The sequence below is a fragment of the Macaca nemestrina genome, chromosome 18 (assembly GCF_043159975.1).
Source record: "Macaca nemestrina isolate mMacNem1 chromosome 18, mMacNem.hap1, whole genome shotgun sequence".
NCBI lineage: Eukaryota > Metazoa > Chordata > Mammalia > Primates > Cercopithecidae > Macaca > Macaca nemestrina.
In genome coordinates this window covers 56391759-56416942 of record NC_092142.1, presented here as the reverse complement: position 1 = coordinate 56416942, position 25184 = coordinate 56391759, and the positions used below count along the sequence as shown (strand labels likewise).

Below are 25184 nucleotides of genomic sequence, written 5' to 3'. Positions count from 1 at the left end.
ACCCATAGACGCTGGCACACGCCCATCCCCACCAGCCTCCCCTCATACCCTCTGTCAGAGCGCACCCCTTAGAGACCCCACATCCATCTCGTGGCCAAGCCATCACCGCCAAAGTCCTGTCCTCTTCTATCCAATCAAGCCCTAGTTGTGGTCTCCTAGGCACACTATTGTGCCAACCAGATGCCACCTGTCCACCAGCCAAAGCTGGGCCCCTCTCTCAATGCCCTTGCCCTTTTGCCCAAGATTCCAAGGCAGCAGAATTTTTTATTTTATGTATTTATTTTTGAGAAAGAGTTTTACTCTGTCGCCCAGGCCGGAGTGCAGCGGCATGATTTCGGCTCACTGCAACCTCCACCTCCAGGGCTCAAGCGATCCTCCTGCTTCAGCCTCCCGAGTAACTGGGACTACAGACATGTGCCACCATGCCCAGCTAATCTTTGTATTTGTTCATGGAGACGAGGTTTCACCATGTTGGCCAAGCTGGTCTTGAACTCCTAACCTCAGGTGATCTGCCTGTAAGCTAGCAGAATTTTTTTTTTTTTTTTTGAGATGGAGTTTCACTCTTGTTGCCCAGGCTGGAGTGCAATGGCGCGATTTCGGCTCACTGCAACCTCCGCTTCCTGGGTTCAAGCCATTCTCCTGCCTAAGCCTCCTGAGTAGGTGGGATTACAGGTGCATGCCACCATGCCCAGCTAATTTTTTGTATCTTTGGTAGAGACAGGGTTTCCCCATGTTGGTTAAGCTAATCTTGAACTCCTGACCTCGGCTGATCTGCCCGCCTTGGCCTCCCAAAGTGCTGGGATTACAGGCAGGAGCCACCGCGCCCAGCCAAGCTAGCAGAATTCCAGGGCTTCCTGTCCTCGCCTCTCCCACCCACATGGCACCAGTGCCTTGAAGAGATCTGATGAAGAACCTCAGAGTTCACCACTCCTGCCTCCTGAGGTGTGCACACATAGCTTGAAAGGGACCATCTGTTCCTGAGAATCTGCACTCACCCTCACTCCAGACCCTCTTCATTTTCTCTGAACGTTTCCAAATCCCTTACCTCAGTTTTCTCCCAACAGTTCTCAGAGGATGCGGACCTTAACATTCAGTCGTGGCTCCATTTGTCTCACCTGTAAATGTGGTTCCTGAACACTCCAGAGACAACTAGGAACTTCATGAAAACACACAGTCCTGCCCCCAGACCCACGTGGGGTCTCTGGGGCTGGCACAGGGTGGCCACTCAATCTGATGGCCAAGAGGTCAATTGAAGAGCTGGGTAGGTGGAGAGAGGAACACCTTTCTCTTCCATAGTCAGACATTAACCAGGAGAGAACTGGATCCCCAAAATGTAATCTTGAGGACTTGAGCACAAGTACTGAGGGCCCTAGTTGGGGTGCTATGAATATATGGGGGAAATATCCTGAATTGGGGATTTATTGGGATATTTATTCAATTATTCTTTCAATTAATAAATACTTCCTACAAGGAGGCTGGCCTCAGTGACTGTAATCCCAGCAGTTTTGGAGGCCAAGGCAGGAGGATCACTTGAGCCCAGAAATTCGAGACCAGCCTGGGCAACATAGTGAGACCCTGTCTCTACAAAAAATACAAAAGTTATCCAGGCGTGGTGGTGTATGCCTGAAGTCCCAGCTACTCGGGAGGCTGAGGTGGGAGGATCATTTGAGCCTAGAAGGTCGAGGCTGCATTGAGCCATTATACAGCCACTGCACTCCAGCCTGGGTGACAGAGCAAGACCCTGTCTCAAAAACAAAAAAAGCTCCTACAAGGTAGCAGGCACTGAAATCTGTGGAGATTGAAGAGTCCCAGCCCACACGAGTGTGGGTTCTGGTGGGGACACATATAGCCTAAGACTCTCCTCTCTCTCTCTCTCTCTCTCTCTCTCTCTCTGTTTGTCTCTCTTTCACTCACACACACACACACACACACACACACACACACACACACACACACACCATGCCAAGGGTTCTGGTGCAGACAGGGGAGCTGACCCAGGCTGGAGGTCAGGAAAGGCTCCCCGGGGAAGGGACCAGAGGAGAGCCCAGGGCAGGTGATGGCGTTGGGCTCCTTCAGCAACTCAGAACCTTTTTCAGACCACCTGACTTAGAAAAATATTGCATCAGACTTCGTCATTTTTATGAGGAACTTGATAAACGAAGAAACTTGCTCTATATATCTGCTGAAACCTTTGGAGAACAAAGGAGGCATCAGTAATGTTCTTTTTTTAGAATGAAAAGTAATTTTCATGGCTCTTTTTCCTTTCACATTGCAAAAGCAGTGCATTTTGGGAAACATGACTCCCCCAGTTCCCCCACCCAACACACAACGTGTCTCTGGCTGGGGAACAGGGCACCTGACTTGTACCACCCTGTGATGACCTCCTGGGACTCTGAGAGTCCACCTGTTGCCTGTCCAGGCACCTCCCCTGGGCAGACCCACCTGTGCCCCTGCTGGCACACCCTCTGTTAAGGTCCCCAGGACAAAGGACATAGGTTGGTCTTCTAGGATCTGAGTCCCAGCAACCATAGAGAAAGACTGCAACAAGCAGTCCTAGAGAAAACAGCGTTAGGCATATCAAAATCCAGAGGGAAACGGGGAGCTCTTTGAAGATAAAAGAATTTCCAGAGGAAATGTCGAAACTCTGAGTGGCTCCACACAGGTGGAAAAGGGCTGCAGCTACCGGTTCCTGCCCCTCCCCAGGGTTGTGGTTCCCATTTCCCTCCTTGGAAGCCCCACTTGGATGGGTTTGCGTCCTGGATATGGCCTGCAACACTGGGTCCAAGCAGTTTAGGGACTGGCTCTGACTCTGGAAGGCTGGAGACATGACTGTACGGGCTCTGGGCTCTCACAATGCACACAGGGCCAGGAGCAGTGGCTCATGCTTGTAATCTCAACACTTTGGGAAGCCAAGGCAGGAGCATTGCTTGAGGCCAGGAGTTTAAGACCAGCCTGGGCAACGTAGACCTTGTCTCTACAAGAAAAAAAAAAAAAAGTTGTCGTTGTTGTTGTTTTAATTAGCGGGACATGGTGGCCAAACACCTGTAGCCCCAGCTACTCACGAAGGTGAGGCAGCAGAATCTCTTGAGCCCAGGAGTTTGAGGCTGCAGCGAGCCAAGATTGCACCACTGCAATCTTGATCTTGTGGTATGACCTCGGCTCGCTGCAGTCTCCACCTCCCGGGTTCAAGAGATTCTCCTGTCTCTGCTTCCCGAGTAGCTGGGATTACAAGCGCGCACTACCACGCTCGGCTAATTTTTTTGTATTTTTGGTAGAGATGGGGTTTCACCGTGTTGGCCAGGCTGGTCTTGAACTCCTGACCTCAAGTGATCCACCTGCGTCAGCCTCCCAAAGTGCTAGGGTTACAGGCATGAGCCACCACATCCGGCCAGAAATTAAATTTTTCTAGTAGCAGCGTTGAAAAAGTAAATAGAAACAGTGGACATTAATTTTAATAATATATTTTTATTCAACCCAACATGGCCAAAGTATAATCACATTGAAAATTAATAATAAAATAGCTTACATTTTTGTTTTTATACTGTCTTTGAAGTCTACTTTGTGTTTTACACTTACGATCCCTCTCAATTCAGACTGGCCACATTTCTTTTTTTATTTTATTTTATTTTATTTTATTTACTTTTTTTTGAGACAGAGTCTTGCTGTATCGCCCAGGCTGGAGTCTAGGGGTGTGATCTAAGCTCACTGAAAACTCTTCCTTCCGGGTTCAAGCGATTCTTCTGCCTCACCCTCCTGAGTAGCTGGGATTACAGGTGCACACCACCGTGCCCAGCTAATTTTTGTATTTTTAGTGGAGATGGGGTTTTGTCATGTTGGCCAAGCTGGTCTCGAACTCCTGACCTCAAGTGATCTGCCTGCCTTGGCTTCCCAAAGTGGTAGGATTACAGGTGTGAGCCACTACACCTGGTCTGGACTGGCCACATTTCAAAAGCTCAAGAGCCAGTGAGTGACTACTGTGTGGGCGGGTGCAGGTCCAGGCTGTATTTGTCTTTGGGTTACATGTGACAGAGGTTCACATTAAACTGGCATAAGTGGAAAAGGGCAGTGACTCATGAAACTGACAAGACCAAAAGAGATAAATTGAGGGATAGCTAGACGCAGGTGTTCCAATGATGTCAATGTCATCAGAGAGCTCACATTGTATATTTTCCAGCTTTCCTTCTCAAGTAGGTTCTGGATGGCATAGCAAAGACAGCCACCACCAGCTCAGCCACCTGACCCCGCATCCAGCTTCTCTATTACAAGCGTTCCCCCAAACCGGACTCCCACGGGACCAACTAGAATTCTGCACTCATTTCTGAACCAATCAGCGTTGTGGCAAGATGGGCGGAATGGCTGACTAGTCAGACGTGAGTCGTCTGACCGTTCCCAGCATGACAGGAGAGGAGAGTCAGCCTCACCTTACCTGCTGGGACGAGAGTGGCCATGGAGGGGTTTCCCAAAGGAGAATCAGGAGGCTTGGCACCCGAAGACTAAGGGGGCCACACAGGGTGGGGAGGGAGAGGGATGTGAGGTGCATTCAGAATGCGGGTTGGATTGAATAAAAAGAGGCTCCCAAGAGGACTGGAGTATGAGATTGAACAGGAAAGACATGATCTTAGTCTGGCAGAAATGTTCAAAAGATGGCTGGCGGAAGTGTTCAAAAGATGGCTGGTAGGGCACATGCCAATGAGAGCAGATAATACCCTTAGTGCTGGGTGCCCAGGAGTTTTTGGGGTTGTGGGGAATCCCGGAGAGGGGACGGGCCGGGATGGTCATGGGGACTATGGGAGGCTCATTGCAGCCCCGCTTACCAAGGGGAACAGCAGCATTTCCACCTGTCGCCACTGATATGGCCATAGGAAGCACATCAGGAGACCATCCAGAGGCCTCGACCTCAGACACTGCATCCCACACCCCACACTGAGGATGCAGCCCACCCTGAGAAAGCTCTGCTCTGGTGCAGCTCTAAGGAAAACACAGAAACCTTTTAGCCCCAAAAGACAGAGCAGATGGACCTTCCAGAGGGTCTGGAGGTCCCCGAGCCCAGGCAGGCAAAAGGGCTGTTATCCCAATGGGGAGGGCTGGGCACAGGACTCAGAGATGAAGACTCCTGGGTCATGAATGGCCTTCCCAGCGGGGGGAGCCCCAGGCTTCTTAAGCTCCACCTGGAGAGGCACAAAAAGTTGACTTGAAGAGCCCAGAGAATTGTCTCAGTCGTCTGTCCGTTCGTCCGTCCGTCCGTCCATCCATCCATCCATCCAACCATGCATTCCTTTGTCCGTTCACCCACTCATGTACTATTTATTTACCAAGCTCTTATTATGTGACAGGAATGCCCTACCTGCCAGGAATACCCTGGTGAACTAGATGGCCAAGGTCCCTGCCTTCGCAGAGCGCAGAGCCTAGTCGGGGAGAAACACGATCAACAGATAAGCCAGGCTTTTCACAAGATGGCGCCGAAAGCGAAGAAGGAAGCTCCTGCCCCTCCTAAAGCTGAAGCCAAAGCGAAGGCTTTAAAGGCCAAGAAGGCAGTGTTGAAAGGTGTCCACAGCCACAAAAAAAAGAAGATCCGCACGTCACCCACCTTCCGGCGGCCCAAGACACTGCGACTCCGGAGGCAGCCCAAATATCCTCGGAAGAGCGCCCCCAGGAGAAACAAGCTTGACCACTATGCTATCATCAAGTTTCCGCTGACCACTGAGTCTGCCATGAAGAAGATAGAAGACAACAACACACTTGTGTTCATTGTGGATGTTAAAGCCAACAAGCACCAGATTAAACAGGCTGTGAAGAAGCTCTGTGACATTGATGTGGCCAAGGTCAACACCCTGATTCAGAGAGAAAAAGGCGTATGTTCGACTGGCTCCTGATTACGACGCTTTGGATGTTGCCAACAAAATTGGGATCATCTAAACTGAGTCCAGCTGCCTAATTCTAAATATATATATATTTAGATACATATATATATATGTATCTTTTCAACATTTAAAAAAAAACAAAAACAAAAACAAAAAACAGATAAGCCAGCCAATGAGCACAGTGACTTTGGATCTCATATAGGGGGCCAGATAGCAAGTGAGCGGGAGGAGAGGTGGGGGCTGCTTTAGCCATGTGCTGAGGAAGAGTCATTTGAAAAAGATGGCTCTAGACAGAGGAAATGGCCAGTGCAAAGGCCCTGCGGAGGGAGTACGTTTTGTATGGGAAAACCAGAAAAAATGGAGGTGGGAGATGAAGGTGGGGGAAGAGATTGCAGAGCTGGTCACGGCTGACTCAGGTGAGGCAGTCAGGCTGCACTGTGGTTGTGGAGAGGGCAGGCTAGAGATTCTCTCCACAAAGTCAGATTGGCAGGTCAAACTGGCCCCATAGTATTCACCAGGCACAAGAACTATCTCACTGGGCTGGGCTCAGTGGCTCATGCCTATAATCCCAGCACTTTGGGAGGCTGAGGTGGGAGGTATGCTTAAGAACAGGAGTTCAAGTCCAGACTAGGCAATATATTGAGACCCCATCTCTACAGAAATTTTTTTTTTTTTTTGCAAAAATTAGCTAGGAGTGGTGGCATGTGGCTGTAGTGCTACCTACTCGTTAGGCTGAGGTGGAAGGATCATTTGAGCCCAGGAAGTCGAGGCTGGAGTTAGTTGTGTTTGCACCACTGCACTCCAGCCTGGGTGACAGAGTAAGAGCTTGTCTCAAAAAAAAAAAAAGTCACATTGTTTTATTTTGTGGCACTAACACATAAAGCTTTTACTCTGTTCCAGGCATTCTAAGTGCTCAGCGTGTATTAACTTATTTGATCTTCTCAACAATCCTCTAAGATAGATACCAGTACTAAGCCCATTTTACAGACGGGGGAACTGGGGAACTGAGAGGCTAAGTAACTACCCTGAGGTCACAGAGCTAGCAAATGGCAGAAGCAGGATTTGAACTCAGGTGGTCCCAGAGTCCACACACTCGGCCATGAGGGCTCGAATTAAAATTGGCCGATGGAGCGTGGTGGCTCACACCTGTAATCCCAGCATTTTGGGAGGCTGAGGCAGGTGGATCGCCTGAGGTCAGGAGTTCAAGACCAGCCTGGCCAACATGGTGAAACCCTGTCTCTACTAAAAATACCAAAAAAACCCAAAAATTATCTGGGCGTAGTGGTGGGCGCCTGTAATCCCAGCTACTCGGGAGGCTGAGGCAGGATAATCACCTGAACCTGGAAGGTGGAGGTTGCAGTGAGCCAAGGTCGTACTGTTGCACTGCAGCCTGGGCAACAAGAGTGAAACTCCATCTCAAAAATTTTTTTTAAAAAAATAGCCCTTTACTCCCTGCCTATCAGGATGGTAAGCTGTCGTCTCGTCCATTCCTGGGGTTCTCCTTCTAGGATGGCCAAAGACCTAGGGGGCATGGGGAGAAGCAGTCCAGAGAACTTGGAAGTGAGCTCCTGGCCCTTGGTCTATTCTGGTTGTCACTGAAATGCTCACTGTCCACGTGATCTACTCATAACCAAGAAATTGAGCCGTCTGTCTCCCTCCATGCCAAGGGTGGACCTTGGGGTCTCTGGCTCCGGCTCCCGAGGGACCAAACTTTCCCCACCCCATCCTGTTACCTGCCTCATCCACTTCACCTTCAGATTCCCCCATTTTCCTGGGGCTGGCCTGGCTTTTCCCCTCACTGGTCAAGATATCCAAACCAGGACCTTGACAGGCATTCGCTCCTGGATTCCAGTGGCTTCTGCCCTCCACCCTCAGCCAAGGAAACCAGAGCCTGAACAACAAAAGCTTGGCCATGCTACTTGGACTGCCTTAGTGGGAAAATCCTACCCTTTCTTTTAAATCTCCTCGATAATGAAAACAGGACTAAAAACAGCAACTCAAAGTCCATCCTGCCATGTGAATTGGCAAGCTCTCGTGGCTTTTCTTTTTTTTTTTCTTTTTTTTTTTTTTGAGATGAAGTCTCGCTCTGTCAAGCCCAGGCTGCAGTGCAGTGGCACAATCTCAGCTCACTGCAACCTCTGCCTCCTGGGTTCAAGCGATTTTCCTGCCTCAGCCTTCTGAGTAGCTGGGATTACAGGCATCTGCCACCATGCCCAGCTAATTTTTTGTATTTTTAGTAGAGACAGGGGTTTCACCATGTTGTTCAGGTTGGTCTCGAACTCCTGACTTCAGGTGATCCGCCCGCCTAGGCCTCCCAAAGTCACACTTGGGATTACAGGTGTGAGCCATTGTGCCTGGCCCTCATGGCCTTTTTTTTTTTTTTTTTTAAGGAGACAATATAAAGAAAGTGCTCGGCACAATGCTAGGCACACAGTTTTCAAGAAGGGGTTTTGTTTTGTTTTGTTTTGTTCTTGAGACAGCATCTCACTCTGTTGCCCAGGCTGGAGTGAGGTGGCATGATCACAGCTCACTGCAGCCTTGACCTCCTGGGCTCAAACGATCCTCCCACCCCAGCCTCCCAAAGTGTTAGGATCACAGGTGTGAGCCACCATACCTGGCCTCAAGGAGTTTTGAGCCAGAGAAATCAAGTTCCATTTATCAGCTGTGTGACTCTGGGCAATTCATGGGGTCTCTCTGATTCTCACTTTCCTGTAAAATGGGGGTAATGAAATGATGACCTGTGTTTATGGTGCTGTGATGAACATTAAGTGAGATAATGGATGGAAAGGAAATATTCTCTAATACTCAGCTTCCTGCCACACGTGTCCCTGGCAGGGCTGGTGATGTGTGCCGAAGTCCCAGGAATGCTAGGAATTATCCCTTTCAGGCACCTTGGGTGGACAAACACTAGGTCCTCATTTGGCCATCTGACTTCATCTGTGCAAAATAGGGCAAAGCACAGGAAGAGCCACTTCGGGGCTTCCCCAGCTGCTTGTGGGCTTTTCAGGCTCCACTCAGGGGACTTTTTTCTCCCAAGCTGGACAAATGCCCAGAGCAGGGAATGGGTGAGGCCTGTCCCACAGGGCTCTTCTTTCGTGTCTGGGCTGCTGATAAGATGGAAACAGGACGTAAACAGAAATAGTGGCCTCCCTTCCCAATTTTGGTCTCAGGGACCTAGGGGTGCAAGGCTTCCTCCAGGCCAGGAGGCTGTCACATGAAAGGTGTCAAGGGAGGACCGCTGATCATCCACGCAAACCCAGGAGACAGGGCTATGTAGTACCTGGTGCTGAGCCCCATCAAGGGAGCACTTTCTCCCAGGCAGGCCAGGAGGGCAGCAGGCAGGGCGGGGCTGGTGTGGGCTCCAGCTCTGGCCTTACCTCTGTTTCCTCCTCTCTAAAATGATGTGCACTCAGAGAGGTTGGTGATGGAAGAAATGATGGGAGGGTTCCAGTGGTGTAGAGTGCAGGACTTCTGCCCCAAAGAGGACCTTGGGCAAGTCACTCAGCCCACCTGAGCCTTACCTCCCTGGTCTGCAAAATGGGGTGCAAGTGGGAAGCTAGCAGCCCCTACTTCAAAGCCCTTGCCTCCAAGGGAAACCAAGCATCTAGTAACCTGGCTCCTCTATGGCCTTGGTGACCTCCTGTTGCATCCCTGCATCCTCTCTCTCCACCCTGACACCCCACACACCCACTAGCCAGCCAGCAGGGCTCGTCTGTTTTACCCCGAAACACATCCTGAATCTTGAATTCTACCACCTTTTGCAATCTCCACTTCCCTGGTCCAGCCACCATCATCTTACCCTCCCTGCCCTGGCCTTCTCCCTGGACTTCCAATTCTTCCCTTGGCCTCCCGTCCATTCTCCACACAGCAGCCAAAGCGATAGTCTTTGAAGGGCCCTCAAGACCATGCCACTCCCCTGTTTAAAACACTCCAGGCAGGGCACAGTGGCTCACACCTATAATCTCAGCATTTTGGGAGGCCAAGGCTGAAGGATCTCTTGAGCTCGAGAGCTCGAGACCAGCCTGGGCAACATGTCAAGATCCTGTCTCTACAAAAAGTACAAAAATTAGCCAAGTGTGGTGGTGCATACCTGTAGTCCCAGCTACTTGGGAGGTTGAGGCAGGGATTGCTTGAGCCCAAGAGGTTAAGGCTGCAGTAAGCCAAGATTGTGCCACTGGACTCCAACCTGGGTGACAGGGCTGGACCCTGTCTCAAAACAACAACAACAACAACAACAAACAAAAACACACCAGTTACTCCATCACAGAAGAAAATCCAAACTCCTTTCCCTGGCACTCCAGCCCTGTGTGATATGGTCTGAACCTTCCCATAACCTTACCCCTGCCACACTGGCCTTGCTGTCCCTGCAACAGACTATATTCCTCTCTGCCTCAGAGCCTTTGCACCGGTTATGTCTTTCATCTGCAATGCTGCCATCTGCAGCTTTGATAGTGCTTGTCTTTCTCCTTTTGAACTCAGTGTCAGCTCCTCACAGAGGCCCTCCCTAACCACCCTGCCTAGGAGAGCCCCAATCACTCTTGATCACTGTTAAAAGGGTTTTTTGGTTTTTTTTTTTTTTTTTTTTTTTTTTGAGACGGAGTCTCACTCTGTTACCCAGGCTGGAGTGCAATGGTGTGATCTCAGCTCACTGCAACCTCCGCCTATTGGGTTCAAGCAATTCTCCTTCCTCAGTCTCCTGAGTAGCTGGGATTACAGGCACGTGCCACGACGTCTGGCTAATTTTTGTATTTTTAGTAGAGACGGGGTTTCACCATGTTGGCCAGGCTGGTCTTGAACTTCTGACCTCGTGATCTGCCCACCTCAGCCTCCCAACATGCTGGGATTACAGGCATGAGCCACCTCGCCTGGCCAAAAGGATAATTTTTAATATAAAATCATAATTCTGATATAAATATAAAATGAACATGTCAAAGATTTTATTTTAGTCATTAATTAATGGGAGGACCTGTTCAATGTTACAGCCAATTCAAAAGAGAATTCAAAGACACACATATATTGGCAATCAGGAATGCTGAAATGAATTTATAAGTAGATTGCAAAATTGTTCAATATCCACAGGACAATGATCAATTGCATTTTACCCTAACAAAATTCACCTGCATTTCTGTGAACAAGAATTATTTGGACATAAAAGTAATGAAAGGTGCAAGCCCTTATGGAATCAGACAGCTTGATGGGTGCTCCAGACAGAACATCCAGCTCTCTTTTTTGCCTGTTTTAAAGTCTCTCATGAGTTTCTTGATGCATCCTCTACCCAGCATTTAACAACACCTGGACGTAACTGTTCGCCTGTTTCTTATCCTTCTCCTTTCGCTCCATGCCTGAATGTATCTTGAGAGTGGAAATTCTATTTCGTTCACAGCATCTAGAAGAGTGGCACATAGCACGTGCTTAATAAATGTTTGTTGACTTTCTTTCCAGCTTCCAGGGCAATCTGTATTTTAGAAGAGGACACAAAAGAGGTTAGTGCTAAACCTAAAGGAAAGAATTCTGGCAGTCAATGAGGGGAGGACATTTGGGACGGGGAAAGAGGAGGGTTTCATCGTCTTTCAAATAACCAGGACCTCTGCTCACCCCCAAGGGGCTGCATCCCAAGCTCCAAGGATCTAAAGGGAATCTGATCCAAGGGTGGTAAGGGCTGCTGTTCTCTGGCTGAGGCCGCTCTGTGATACCATCTCAGACAAGTCCGAGGGCACTAAGAGGTTAATGTGACCCCACAGCTCACACCGTCTGGGCCTGACCCCTGGGGACTCCAGAGTCGGCTCACAGATGTCCGAGGGTCTCGGACCCTCTCTGTTAGTGCCTGTGTACAGAGAGGGGCAGCAGCTGCCATTGTAGGAACATGAGTCATTAATGAGGGAATTCATTAATTAATGTGTAATTGTTACACACCAGGTCAGCGACCCAGCACCCTGAGATCCTAGAAATCTCGTGGTGAAGGGCACCCTCTCGGTACGGAGATCTTCTGGCCCCTGGAAACAGCCTGTGCGCGGCGTGCGTAAGCCTAGAGTGGGCGGAAGGGAAGAGAGGAAGATGCTGCAAGGGCCAGGAAAAGAGATGAGTCACGAAATGAGGGGATGCAAGAAAGAGGAAGTGAGGGAAGAATGAATCCACGGGATCTTCCCTGCGTACATACTGTGTGCCGGGCACGGTTTGGGCGCTGTGGACATAGGAATAGGGCGGGTCTGGCTGTGCCGCTGCAGGCCTCGTTCTACTCCGGAGCCTGAGTAAATGAGTTAAACACACATACAAATGTGAAGCTGCAGCTGGGGCGAGTATTCGGAAGGAGAGCGCGGTAAGAGTGCCAGGCGGCCTTGCAATAACCAGGCTTTACCCAGATTGGGCGCCAGCCCACGGAAATGTCTACAAATCAGTGCAGATATACGGACTTGATTGCATTATGCACAAGGGAAATGCAAGGTTGCTTGCAGATTTCAGGAATCAAAGCTGACATGAATAGTACATGTATGCATGCAGAATGAATACATTCTGGAGGCACGAATGCATGTGTATTAAAGTAATAGTCTTCGGTCTCGGCCTTCTCTAGTAGACCTTGCGCACCCTCTGGCGTTGCCTAGGTGCATCGCGCTGACCCCCCTCGTCCCATCTCTCCACGCCCCTTGGAGCAAGTGAGTGTATCTCGCTCTACCCAACGCCGGGCGGAGAACGAGGCTTGGGTCTTTGCTGTCCGCTGCGCATGCGCACATTGCGGCGCTTGTGAAGAAGCTTGTTGCAAAACGTGTGTCAAGCAGTCAGGATGGCCGAGCGGTCTAAGGCGCTGCGTTCAGGTCGCAGTCTCCCCTGGAGGCGTGGGTTCGAATCCCACTTCTGACAGCTTCGTTACTTTTCTCACCAAGAACGCAGATTAATGAGGTTATGATGGCTTGCGTGTATCTTCTCATAATCTTTTTATTCTTTCACAAAACGAGTTTTTTCTTATTAACGAGCATTTTCTTTTTTGAAAAAGAATCACGCTCTGTCGCCCAGGCTGAAGTGCAGTGGCGAGATCCTCCCGCCTCAACCTCTTCAGAAGTAGGGAGCTTAGAATCGCACCACCACGTCCTATCGGACTTTTTCTTCCTGACAGACTTTCATTTGACTTTGGATTGTAAAACGTACGTCCCCTGTTGGAGTTGGGGGGGTCGTCTGAGATTTCTCTTTTAAAATACCGGGAAAATAACACTTGTCAGAAGTGGGACTCGAACCCACGCCTCCAGGGGAGACTGCGACCTGAACGCAGCGCCTTAGACCGCTCGGCCATCCTGACTTCCCGGAAAAAGACGACTCTTTGGGATCTGATGTAGTTCTTCTCATACTTCAACGACGCTCGGGACCCAGAACCCAGAAGCGGGGTCCGGGGCAGTTCTGAGTCCGGCTGACAGCTTAGGTTATCCACAACCAAACCCACCCGGTGCAGCCGAGACTCACTGCTGCTCTCAAACTGGCGCTTTCTACTGAATACACAGATAATTTAAATGGAAAATCAGTTTCCCTTACCTTCAACAGAATTAAACACAATGAAAACGAAAAAACGTTGCTAAATTCTAGCCGCCTGGCCAGGCTCTGAGCCTCAAGTGGTGGTATTATTATGAACTATTACTAACACCGGTCGGATGTTTCGGGTTGTGAATGGGGCACTGGAGGAGTAGGGGGCGGGGTTTGGAGAATTATTGTTGGAAAGAGGATACTCTGTAAGGTTTTTGTCATCCGCTCCTCAGGACCGGAGGCCTTGGGTTGGGAGATCCCACTCTGCAAATGATTACCTAGGGCCTCATCCAGAAACAGTTGGCTTTTAGACCTTTATAACAAGCTGATCGAGGGAAAAAATTGGAGATTGTTAAGCTTGGGGAAGAGAATTATTATCTGTCTACAAAAGCCGGATACACAAGGGGTTGGGATTGTGTCCGCCTGTCCTCTTTGCTCCAAGAACTGGGGCCTGAGGTAGGGGTGCAGTGGGTGGATAGTTACAGAGGATGGGTTTGGGAGAAGAAAGAGTTTGCTGGAAAGGAAACAGGGTGACTGTATTGGTAGTGATATCCCCGTCGCTGGAGGCATTCAAGACGAGGATGGATGGTAACTTGGTGGAAATGCTGCCAAGGAGATTCAAGAATTTCTATTGCTGCCGTAACACGTAACTACAAATTTGGTAGCTTAAAACCATCTCATTTATTTATCTTACAGTTCTGGAGGTCAGAAGTCTAAAATGGACCACAGGGTTACATTCCTTCTGGAGGCCAGAAGGGAGAATCCATTTCCTTTCCTCTTCCAGCTGCTGGAGACCACCCACATTCTTTGGCTCCTCAGTCCACACCACTCCAACCTTTGCTGTGTCTTCACATCACCTTCTCTGACTCTGACTTTCCTGCCTAACCTCTTATAACAGCCCTTGTGATTACACTGGGCCCGTCTGATAAACCAGGGTCATCACCCCATCTCCAAGCCCATTATTATTATTGTTGTTGTTATTTTGAGACGTAGTCTCACTCTGTTGCCCAGGATGGAGTGTAGTGGCACGAACTCGGCTCACTGCAACCTCCGACTCCTTGGGTTCAAGCAATTCTCCTGCCTCAGCCTCAGTCTCCCGAGTAGCTGGGACTACAGGCACACACCACCACGCCCGGCTAATTTTTGTATTTTTAGTAGAGACAGGGTTTCGCCATGTTGACCAGACTGGTTTTGAACTCGTGACCTCAAGTGATCTACCCGCTTCCCAAAGTGCTGGGATTACAGGCCACTACGCCCAGCCCAAATCCTTAATTTAACCACAGCTGCAAACTCTCTTTTAAGCATTTAAAGTAACAGAGCCACAGGTTCCAGGGATTAGGATATGGTGAGGAGACTCATTATTCTAACAGTGCCCTAAAGCACAATTCGATTTGGAAGATTCCATCCAGGGGTAATTTTCTGTAATATCTTTGGTCTGAGACCAACTTTCCCTACCACTTCGCTGTTCAGTCTCCCAAAAACAGCTCTGAGTTCACCTCTCCCTCCATCACAAACCTGGCTGGTGGATCCCAGGTGGAGCCACTACGCCCAGCCCAAATCCTTAATTTAACCACAGCTGCAAACTCTCTTTTAAGCATTTAAAGTAACAGAGCCACAGGTTCCAGGGATTAGGATATGGTGAGGAGACTCATTATTCTAACAGTGCCCTAAAGCACAATTCGATTTGGAAGATTCCATCCAGGGGTAATTTTCTGTAATATCTTTGGTCTGAGACCAACTTTCCCTACCACTTCGCTGTTCAGTCTCCCAAAAACTGCTCTGAGTTCACCTCTCCCTCCATCACAAACCTGGCTGGTGGATCCCAGAGGCCCCTGCTAAACCTTGAACAGGTTGAGAAGTACTGCGTTTGAATTCCTGCTGTGTGACTTTGGGTAGATCACATCACCTCTCTGAGCCATATAGGAAGAAGAGAGGAGTAGAGGCAGGGGTCTCTAACCCCTATACTGGTCCGTGACCTGTTAGGAACCAGTGGCATAGCAGGAGGTGAGCCACAGGCAAGCTAAGGAAGCTGCATCTGTATTTACAGCCACTCCCCATCGCTTGCATTATTGCCTGAGGTCTGCCTCCTGTCAGATCAGGGGCAGCATTAGATTCTCATAGCAGCGTGAACCCTATTGTGAACTCTGCATGCAAGGGATTAGGTTGTGCACTCTTTATGAGAATCTAACGTCTGATGATCTCCCATCACCTCCAGAAAGGACCATTGAGTTGCAGGAAAACAAACTCAGGCCTCCCACTGATTCTACAATATGGTGAGTTCTATAATTATTTCATTATATATTATAATGTTATAATAACAGAAATAAAGTGCATTATGAACGTAATGTGCTTGAATCATCCCAAAACCACCCTCCTAACCCACCCCTACCTCCCCGGGAAAAATAGTCTTCCACAGAACCAGCGCCAGTTCCTGGCACCAAAAATGCTGGGGACCGCTGAGTTAGGGGGACTGTAATGCCATTCATCGATTTCTTTGGGTGTAAAAGACAGAAACCCAGCTTGCCCTCGTTTTGGCAAAAAAGGGAGATTTGTTGGCTCATGAGACAGAAGGTGGGGTAGGCAGGCAGGCTGCTGGATCTCAGGGGCCCCAAGAAGTGAGGGACTAGAACTTCTCCCACCTGTGCCCCTCTCTGCTTCTCTGGAGGCAGCTCCAGCCAGGGCCTTGTCTCTCCGTTCAACACCAAGAGGGCCACCCTCACACTCCAGATCTTTCTGGAAACCTTCCCTGCTCACTACCATAAATCGAGTTGTCTGGCACAGTGTCCCCCAGCTGCCTGGGTCTCCATCCAAGCACATTATCTGGGTAATCCTTTGTTTAATGGCTCTCCCTAACACCCCCCAAAACCAAACTCTGGTCACTCTGTGGCTTGGTGATTAGCTGGAGCCCTGGGGCTAGGGCCTGGCACATAATAGGGCTTGGTTCATATTTGCTGTGTAATGAAAGAAATAAATAACACAATCCTAATTTACCCAAAAAAAAAAAAAAAAAAAGAAAGAAAGAAAAAAAACGGGTTCATACCATGGAGAAATCTCAAGACAAAGAGTTAAGTGAAAAAAGCTAAGTAGAAACCAGAAATGGGCTGGGCACGGTGGCTTACAACTGTAATCCCAGCACTTTGGGAGGCTGAGGCGGGTGGATCACTTGAGGTCAGGAGTTTGAGACCAGTCTGGCTAACATGGTGAAATCCCCTCTCAACTAAAAATACAAAAATTAGCCAGGCATGGTGGCGCATGCCTGTAATCCCAGCTACTCAGGAGGCTGAGGCAGGAGAATTGCTTGAACCCAGAAGGCAGAGGTTGCAATGAACAAAGATCGTGCCACTGAACTCCAGCCTGGGCAACAGAGTAAGACTCCATCTCAAAAAGTAAAAAATAAATACATAAATACAATCTTACCAGGTGATCAAGGTCAACATCAACAGTGATAGGTTCCATTGATAGTAGATATCCTTGAGTGGCACTTTACCTCTGTAGCCTTCCTTCCAAAAATGCATTACTCTAAGTCTAATCAGGAGAAAATAATATCAGACAAATCTCAATTGAGGAACATCCTACAAAACCCCTGACCAGGACCGCGTACAGTGGCTCACATCTGTAATCCCAGCACTTTGGGAGGCTGAGGCGGGTGGATCACGACAAGGTCAGGAGTTTGAGACCAGCCTGACCAACATGGTGAAACCCTGTCTCTACTAAAAATACAAAAATTAGCTGGGCATGGTGGCGCGTGCCTGTAATCCCAGCTACTTGGGAGGCTGAGGCAGGAGAATGACTTGAACCCGAGAGGCAGAGGTTGCAGTGAGCTGAGATCACGCCACTGCACTCCAGCCTGGGTGACAGAGTGAGACTCTGTCTCAAAACAAAACAAAACAAACAAATTAAAAAAAAAAAAAACAAAACCCTGACCAGTACTCCTCAAAATGATCAAGGTCATCCAAAACAAGGGAGTTCTGAGAAACTGTCACAGCCAAGCAGAGTCTACAGGCACAGGATGACTAAATGTACTGTGGTAACCCAGTTGGGATCCTGGAAACAGAAAAAGCACATTAGGGGAAAACTGAAGAACTCTGAATAAGTATTTAATAACAATGTAGCAATATTGGCTCATTAGTTGTGACATAAATGTAGCCTGGGCAACATAGTGACACCCGACTCTAAAAAAAAAAAACAAAAATAGCCAGGCAAGGTGGCTTACACCTGGGGTCTCAGTTACTTGGGAAGCTGAGGCCATTTGAGCCCAGGAGTTTGAGGTTGCAGTGAGTTATGGTCATGCCACCGGACTCCAGCCTGGGTGACAGAAAGAAGCCCTATCTTTAAAATAAAAAAAAAGAATAACAATTTTGCTCTTCAAAATTAGCGTGGCTTTGTCACCCAGGTTGGAGTGCAGTGGCGCGATCTCGGTTCACTGCAACCTCCACCTCATGGGCTCAAGTGATCCTCCCACTTCGGCCTCCCAAGTAGCTAGGATTACAGGCACGCCACCATGACTGGCTAATTTTTATATTTTTTTGGTAGAGACAGGGTTTCACCATGTTGGCCACACTGATCTCAGACTCCTGGGCTCAAGCGATCAGCCCACCCGGGCCTCCCAAAGTGCTAGGATTATAGGTGTGAGCCACCACCCAGTCAAAAGCACTGTTAAAAAATAAAAGACAAGCCACAGACTGGGAGAAAATATTTGCAAGTTTTTTAAAAATCAGATATATCTGATAAAACACTTGCATCCAGTTATATCTCAATTATAAGGAGACAACCCAATATTAAAATGGGCAAAAGCTTTAAACAGACACTTCAGCAAAGAAGATATATGAATGGCTAACCACCACATGAAAAGATGCCCAACATTGTTAGTTATTATGGAAATAAACAGTAAAGCCACAATGAGACACTACTGCACACCTATTAGAATGGCTTTTTTAAAAAACTGGCAATACTAAGTATTAGCAAGGATGAGAGGCTACTGCTAGAAGTCTCTCATATTGCCAATAGGAATGTAAAATGGTGAGGCCACTTTGGAAAATGTTTTTTTTTTTTTTTTTTTTTGAGACAGGGTCTCCTTCTGTTGCCCAGGCTGGAGTGCAGTGGTACAATCCCGCCTCACTGTACCCTCTGCCTCCCAGGTTCAAGTGACCCTCCTGCCTCAGCCTCCTGAGTAGCTGAGATTACAGGCACCCGCCACCATGCCCAGCGAATTTTTGTATTTTTAGTAGAAACGGGGTTTTGCCATGTTGGCCAGGCTGGTCTCAAACTCCTGACCTCAAGTGATCCACCTACCTTGGCCTACCAAAGTGCTAGTATTATAGGTGTGAGCCACCACGCCTGCCCAAACATTGATTCTTTTTCTTTTTTTTTTTTTTTTGAGACAGAGTCCTGCTCTGTTACCCAGGTTGGAGTGCAGTGGCATGATCTTGGCTCATTGCAAGCTCCGCCTCCTGGGTTCATGCCATTTTCCTGCCTCAGCCTCTCAAGTAGCTGGGACTACAGGTGCCCGCCACCACACCCGGCTGATTTTTGTATTTTTAGTAGAGACGTGGTTTCACTGTGTTAGCCAGGATGGTCTCGATCTCGTGGCGTCGTGATCCACCTGCCTCAGCCTCCTAAAGTGCTGAATTATAGGCGTGAGCCACCGTGCCCAGCCACTGGAAAATGCAATATCTTTTTAAAAATATTATTTGGCTGGGCAAGGTGGCTCATGCCTGTAATCCCAGCACTTTGGGAGGTCAAGGTGGGTGGATCACCTGAGGTCAGGAGTTCAAGACCAGCCTGGCCAACATGGTGAAACCCCGTCTTTCCTAAAAATACAAAAATTAGCCAGGCGTGGTGGCGCACACCTGTAGTCCCAGCTACTTGGGAAGCTGAGGTGGGAGAATCCCTTGAATCCAGGAGGCAGAGGATGCAGTGAGCTGGGACCGCGCCACTACACTCCAGCCTGGGCGATAGAGACTCCATCTCAAATATATATATATATATTTGAGAAATTATATATATATATATATATATATATAATTATTTTATTTTGCTTTTTAAAAAATAGAGACAGGGTCTCACTCTGTTGCCCAGGCTGTGTCGAACTTCTAGCCTCAAATGATGCCCTCACCATCACTGGCCTCCGCCTCCCAGAGTGTTGGGATTGGGATTATAGGCACAAACCATCACACCCAGCCTGTTTCAAGTAAAACAAGTTGACCGGGCTAAGCTCGGTGGATCACACCTATAATCCCAGCACTTTAGGAGGCCGAGGCGAGCAAATCACTGAGCCCTGGAGTTCAAGACCAATCTGGGCAACATAGGGAGACCCTGTCTCTACTAAAAATACAAAAATTAGCTGGTTGTGGTGGTGCAGCCCTGTAGTCCCAAATACTCAGGAAGCCAAGGCAGGAGAAACAATTGAACCCCAGAGGGGGCGAAGGTTGCAGTGAGCTGAGATCGCACCACTGCACTCCAGCCTAGGGGACAGTCTCCATCTCAGAAAAAAAAAAAAAGAAAGAAAAGAAAGAAAAGCATAAACAAGGTGGCTGAGTGACACTGCTCACACAACGACAGAGTTCAGGGGTTTCCCCAAACCATCCTTAGGTTCCATAATCAGCCAGGACTCACAGAACTCACCGAAAGCTGTATAACCACAGCTGCAGTTTATGACAGCCGAAGGATACGAATTAAAACCAGCCAAGGGAAATGGTGTATAGGGAGGGGCCAGGAAAGTTCCAAACCTGGAACCTCCATTATCCTCTCCCTGTGGAATCAGGGACAGCGTTACTTTCCCAGCATCAATGTGTGACAATACGCACAGACTATTGCCACCCTAGTAAACTCACTGTCTTGGTTTCTAGAGTCTTCATTGAGGTCCTATCATGCAGGCAGGGTTGACTGCCCGGGCAGCAAATCTCAGACTCCAGCTTCTCCTAACGTCCAGCTATGTGGGTCCATATCTTGTATCCCAAAGCCTCCACCCTAAGCCACACTGTTTGGTGACCTGCTGCAGCCAGATCCCATGCTAAACCACATTGTTAGACTATCGGGTGTGGCCAGCTCCACCCTAAACAATGGCTATCAGATATGACATTCCAAGGGTTTAGAGGTCAACACCCAGATGCTGAGCACAAAAGCTAGATCTTGCCGGGTGGGTGGTTCACGCCTGTAATCCCAGCACTTTGGAAAGCCACGGCAGGCAGATCACGAGGTCAGGAGATTGAGATGATCCTGGCTAACACGGTGAAAACCCGTCTCTACTAAAAATACAAAAAATTAGCCAGGCGTGGTGACGGGTGCCTATAGTCCCAGGCAGGAGAAAGGCTTGAACCCGGGAGGCGGAGCTTGCAGTAAGCCAAGATCGCACCACTGCACTCGAGCCTCGAGCCTCGAGCCTGGGCGACTCCGTCTCAGAAACAAAACAAAACAAAACAAAAAAGCCCTCAAAACTAACTAGGAAATGGGGAGATGTAGGTCAAAGGGTACAGAATGGCAAACATGTAGGATGAAGAAGTGGAAAGATCTAATGCACAGTATGAGGCTTATAGTTTTTTTGTTTGTTTTTTTTTTTTCTTTTTTGAGTTTCCCTCTGTCGCCCAAGCTGGAGTGCAGTGGCACGATCTCGGCTCACTGCAAGCTCCGCCTCCCGGGTTTACGCCATTCTCCTGCCTCAGCCTCCTGAGTAGCTGGGACTACAGGCACCCGCCACCACGCCCGGCTAGTTTTTTAGTAGAGACAGGGTTTCACCGTGTTAGCCAGGATGGTCTCGATCTCCTGACCTCATGATCCGCCTACCTTGGCCTCCTAAAGTGCTGGGATTACAGGCGTGAGCCATCGCGCCTGGCTGAGGGTTATAGTTAATAACATTGTGTTGTATTCAGGATCTTTGCTAAATGAGTAGATTATAGCTGCTCTTGCCACAGGGAGGAAAATGGGTACCCATATGAGATGATGGATATGTTAGTTTGTTTCACTACAGTAACCATTTTACTGTATATGTATCATATAACATATTGTATCTCTTATATATACACAATAAAATGCATTAAAAAAAAAAAAAGAGCCACTCCCACAGCACCAAGCATAGGGCCAGTTGGAAAAGTACTCAATCAATATTCGTTGACTGCAATCAGCAACTGGTTGAAGTTGGCTTCTGGAAGCTGTTAGATGAACCCCCATGGGAACCTTTCTGTGAATTTCTTAAAATTGTAAATCAGGCACGGCGTGATGGCTCATGCCTGTGCTCTCAGCTCTTTGGGAGGCCAAGGCAGGATGATTCCCTGACGCCAGGAGTTCGAGACCATCCTGGGCAATACACGAGACCCCGTCTCTACAAAAAATAAAAAAATTAGGGCTCCAAGGCGGGCGGATCTCGAGGTCAGGAGATCAAGACCATCCTGGCTAACACGGTGAAACCCTGTGTCTACTGAAAATACAAAAAATTAGCCAGGCATGGTGGTGGGCGCCTATAGTCCCAACTACTCCAGAGGCTGAGGCAGGAGAATCGCTTGAACCTGGGAGGCGGAGGTTGCAGTGAGCTGAGATCACGCCATTGCACTCCAGCCTGGGCGACAGAGCAAGACTCCCTCTCAAAAACAAATAGTAAAAATAAATTAAAAATAAAAATAAAATAAAATAATTAACTGGGTGTGGTGGTGCATGCCTATAGTCCCAGCTACTGAGGAAGTTAAACTGGGAGGATCGCTTGAGCCCAGGAAGTCAAGACTGCAGTGAGACATGATCACACGATTGCACTCCAGCCTAGGCATCAGAGTGAGACCCTGTCTCAACAACAATTGTCTTTTTTTTGTTTTTGGTTTTTTTGAGATGGAGTTTCGTTCTTGTTGCCCAGGCTGGCGTGCAATGGTACAGTCTCAGCTCACTGCAACCTCCCCCTCCCGGGTTCAAGTGATTCTCCTGCCTCAGCCTCCCAAGTAGCTGGGATTACAGGTGTGCACCACAACACCCGGCTAATTTTTTTGTATTAGTAGAGACAGGGTTTCACCATGTTGGCCAGGCTGGTCTCGAACTCCTGAGCTCAAAGCAATTCCCCACCGCCTCAGCCTCCCAAAGTGCTGGGATTACAGGTGTGAGTCACCACACCCGGCTACAATAACAACTGTAAATCTAATAGTGTAAATCCTTCAGTGGTTTAAGACCCAGGTGATCTGACCCTTGGCTGCCTCTTGAACCTCATCTCTCCCTGTCTTCCCAACTCTTAGTCTTCTGTCCTTCTTCAAAGATCTCAAAGTCTTCCCTGACTCAGGGCCTTTGCACAGAAGGTAGTTTTCCCTGCCTGCAATGTTCTTCTCCTGTCTGATTCTTTTCATCCTCCATGTCTCTCCTAAAATGTTTAGACCTTCCTTGACCCAGTTATCTAAATGATAACCCCCAATCCTCAGAATTACTCTCTCCCCTGGCATCCTGCTCTTTTTCTGTGGTGGCATCATCACTATTGGTGAGTTGCTATTTCTTGGTGGGTTTGTACATCTAGACTGTCTGTCTCCCCCACTAGACTCCTTGAAGGTGGGGGCCCTCATCACAGCTCACAGCTCTGTACCCAGGGCCTGGCACTCCCAAGGCACACACTAAACATCTGCTTCGTGCCTGAACCCCTACTGCTGAGTAGCTGAGTAGCTGGGACCACAGCTGGGCAGGCCCAGTACACAGTGGGGATTTGGTCAGAATAGGGAACTTTTGTAGAACTGAAGAAAACTGAGGCAAGACATGTACTGCAGGTATCCTGTGTGGAGATGGCTACTCAGAGCCCGGGAAGGGGAGGCCAGTCCTGGCCGTAGACAGGCTGTCTGTCCCCCAACCCCATCCTAAGAATCCAGGACCCCAGGCCGGGCGCGGTGGCTCAAGCCTGTAATCCCAGCACTTTGGGAGGCCGAGACGGGCGGATCACGAGGTCAGGAGATCAAGACCATCCTGGCTAACACGGTGAAACCCCGTCTCTACTAAAAAATACAAAAAACTAGCCGGGCGAGGTGGCGGGCGCCTGTAGTCCCAGCTACTCGAGAGGCTGAGGCAGGAGAATGGCATAAACCCGGGAGGCGGAGCTTGCAGTGAGCTGAGATCTGGCCACGGCACTCCAGCCTGGGCGACAGAGCGAGACTTCGTCTCAAAAAAAAAAAAAAAAAAAAAGAATCCAGGACCCCATGGCGCCAGCGGAGACTGTGGGTGGGCAGCTGGTTCCAGTCTGGGGACAGGTTCCTTCCCACTATTTCTGACGAGGGGTCGACTGAAGTTTGTTTGGAAGAAAATGTCAAAGTGAAAAACAGTGGAGTGATTCAGTCTTGCTTGCTGCCATTTGAAAGGAATGAAAGTGGGATTAACAACAACAAAAAAAAAAACCACACATACACACACACACCACACACAAAATCCAAACCAAAACCAAAACAAAAACACCCTACTGTTTTAGAATCTGCCTCAGAAACAATAATCTTTTTGTTTTCTGTGTCATAATAAAATTAAGGGCTCACCCGAGCTTTGTTCTGCACTTGGACTGGTCTGCGGAGAGGCTGGTCTCTGAGTAACAATTTTGCAGCTACCAAGAAGCACTTCTCATTTCCAGAGTACCTACTGCAAGTAGGGTGCTGGGACAGAGGCAGGGTCTCAGGTGCATTGAGGGGAGGGGGTTGAACATCCTGTTGAGTGAGTAAAGGGTTAAGTCAGCATCAACCAGTGATATTTTTAAAGTGTTCATCAGAGCTTGTCTCTCACTTGATTAAAACACTCCAGGCCTTGGCCGGGCGCGGTGGCTCACGCCTGTAATCCCAGAACTTTGGGAGCCCAAAGCAGGCAGATCACGAGGTCAGGAGATTGAGACCATCCTGGCTAACATGGAAACCCCATCTCTACTAAAAATACAAAAAAATTAGCCAGGCGTGGTGGCGGGCGCCTGTGGTCCCAGCTACTCCGGAGGCTGAGGCTGAGGCTGAGGCAGGAGAATGGCGTGAACTCAGAAGGCGGAGCTTGCAGTGAGCCAAGATCGCGCCACTGCACTCCAGCAAGGGCGACAGAGCGAGACTCCATCTAAAAAACAACAACAACAACAAAACACTCCAGGCCTTAAAATAAAATGTTAGCCCTTCTCCATCATTGTGGTAGGCTGTATAATAGCCACTAAAAGATATAAGTGGCTCATGCACTTTGGGAGGTCAAGGCAGGAGGATTGCCTGAGCTCAAGTTCGAGACCAGCTGCGCATCATGGTGAAACCCAGTCTTTACAAAAAATACAAAAAATAGCCAGTCATGGTGGCTCAAGGACCTGTGGTCCCAGCTACTCAGGAGGCTGAGGCAGGAGGATTGCTTGAACCCTGGAGGCGGAAGTTGTAGTGAGCCGAGATGGCACCATTGCACTCCAGCCTGGGCAACAGAGTGAGACCCTGTCTCAAACAAACAAATGAACAAAACAGATCCTAATTCTTAGAACCAGTCCATCTTACCTTATAAAGTAATAAGGTCTTTACAGATTAAGTGACTAAATTAAGATTCCTTTTCTTTTTTTTTTCCTTTTGAAACAGGGTCTTGCTCTGTCACCTTGCAGAGCGCAAAAACATGCAGAGGCAAAAACATGACTCACTGTAGCCTCAATCTCCTGGGGCTTAAGCAATCCTCCTACCTCAGCCTCCTGAGTAGCTGGGACCACAGGTGTGCACCACCACACCCTGTCAATTTTTTTTTTTTTTTTTTAGAGACAGGGGTCTGCTATGTTGCCCAGGCTGGTCTCGAACTCTTGAGCCAAACTCATCCTCCTGCCTTGGCTTCCCAAAGTGCTAGGTTTACAGGCATGAGCCACCACGCCCAGTCTCAGATTAAGAT

General features: G+C 48.7%; 1 long non-coding RNA gene, 2 other non-coding genes and 1 pseudogene across 5 annotated transcripts; 2 read left to right on the top strand and 2 right to left on the bottom strand.

Moving 5' to 3' along the window:
- Nucleotides 1–5442: 5442 nt before the first annotated feature.
- Nucleotides 5443–5942, top strand: LOC105494030 (large ribosomal subunit protein uL23 pseudogene; annotated as a pseudogene). Its single transcript, XR_011616158.1, has one exon. The product of XR_011616158.1 is annotated as a large ribosomal subunit protein uL23 pseudogene (transcript).
- A 4884-nt stretch (nt 5943–10826) lies between these two features.
- LOC105494031 (uncharacterized) lies at nt 10827–20329 on the bottom strand. Of its 2 annotated transcripts, XR_011616156.1 has the most exons (5): nt 20201–20329; nt 16785–16892; nt 12019–12105; nt 11775–11886; nt 10827–11316 (listed from the first exon to the last, which is right to left on the bottom strand). It is a non-coding gene; the product is annotated as an uncharacterized lncRNA (long non-coding RNA). The 2 variants fall into 2 exon arrangements; XR_011616157.1 differs by lacking the exon at nt 12019–12105.
- Nucleotides 12634–12716, top strand: TRNAL-CAG (transfer RNA leucine (anticodon CAG)). The gene has a single exon. It is a non-coding gene; the product is annotated as a tRNA-Leu (tRNA).
- On the bottom strand, nt 13067–13149 carry TRNAL-CAG (transfer RNA leucine (anticodon CAG)). Its single transcript has one exon. It is a non-coding gene; the product is annotated as a tRNA-Leu (tRNA).
- Nucleotides 20330–25184: the final 4855 nt, after the last annotated feature.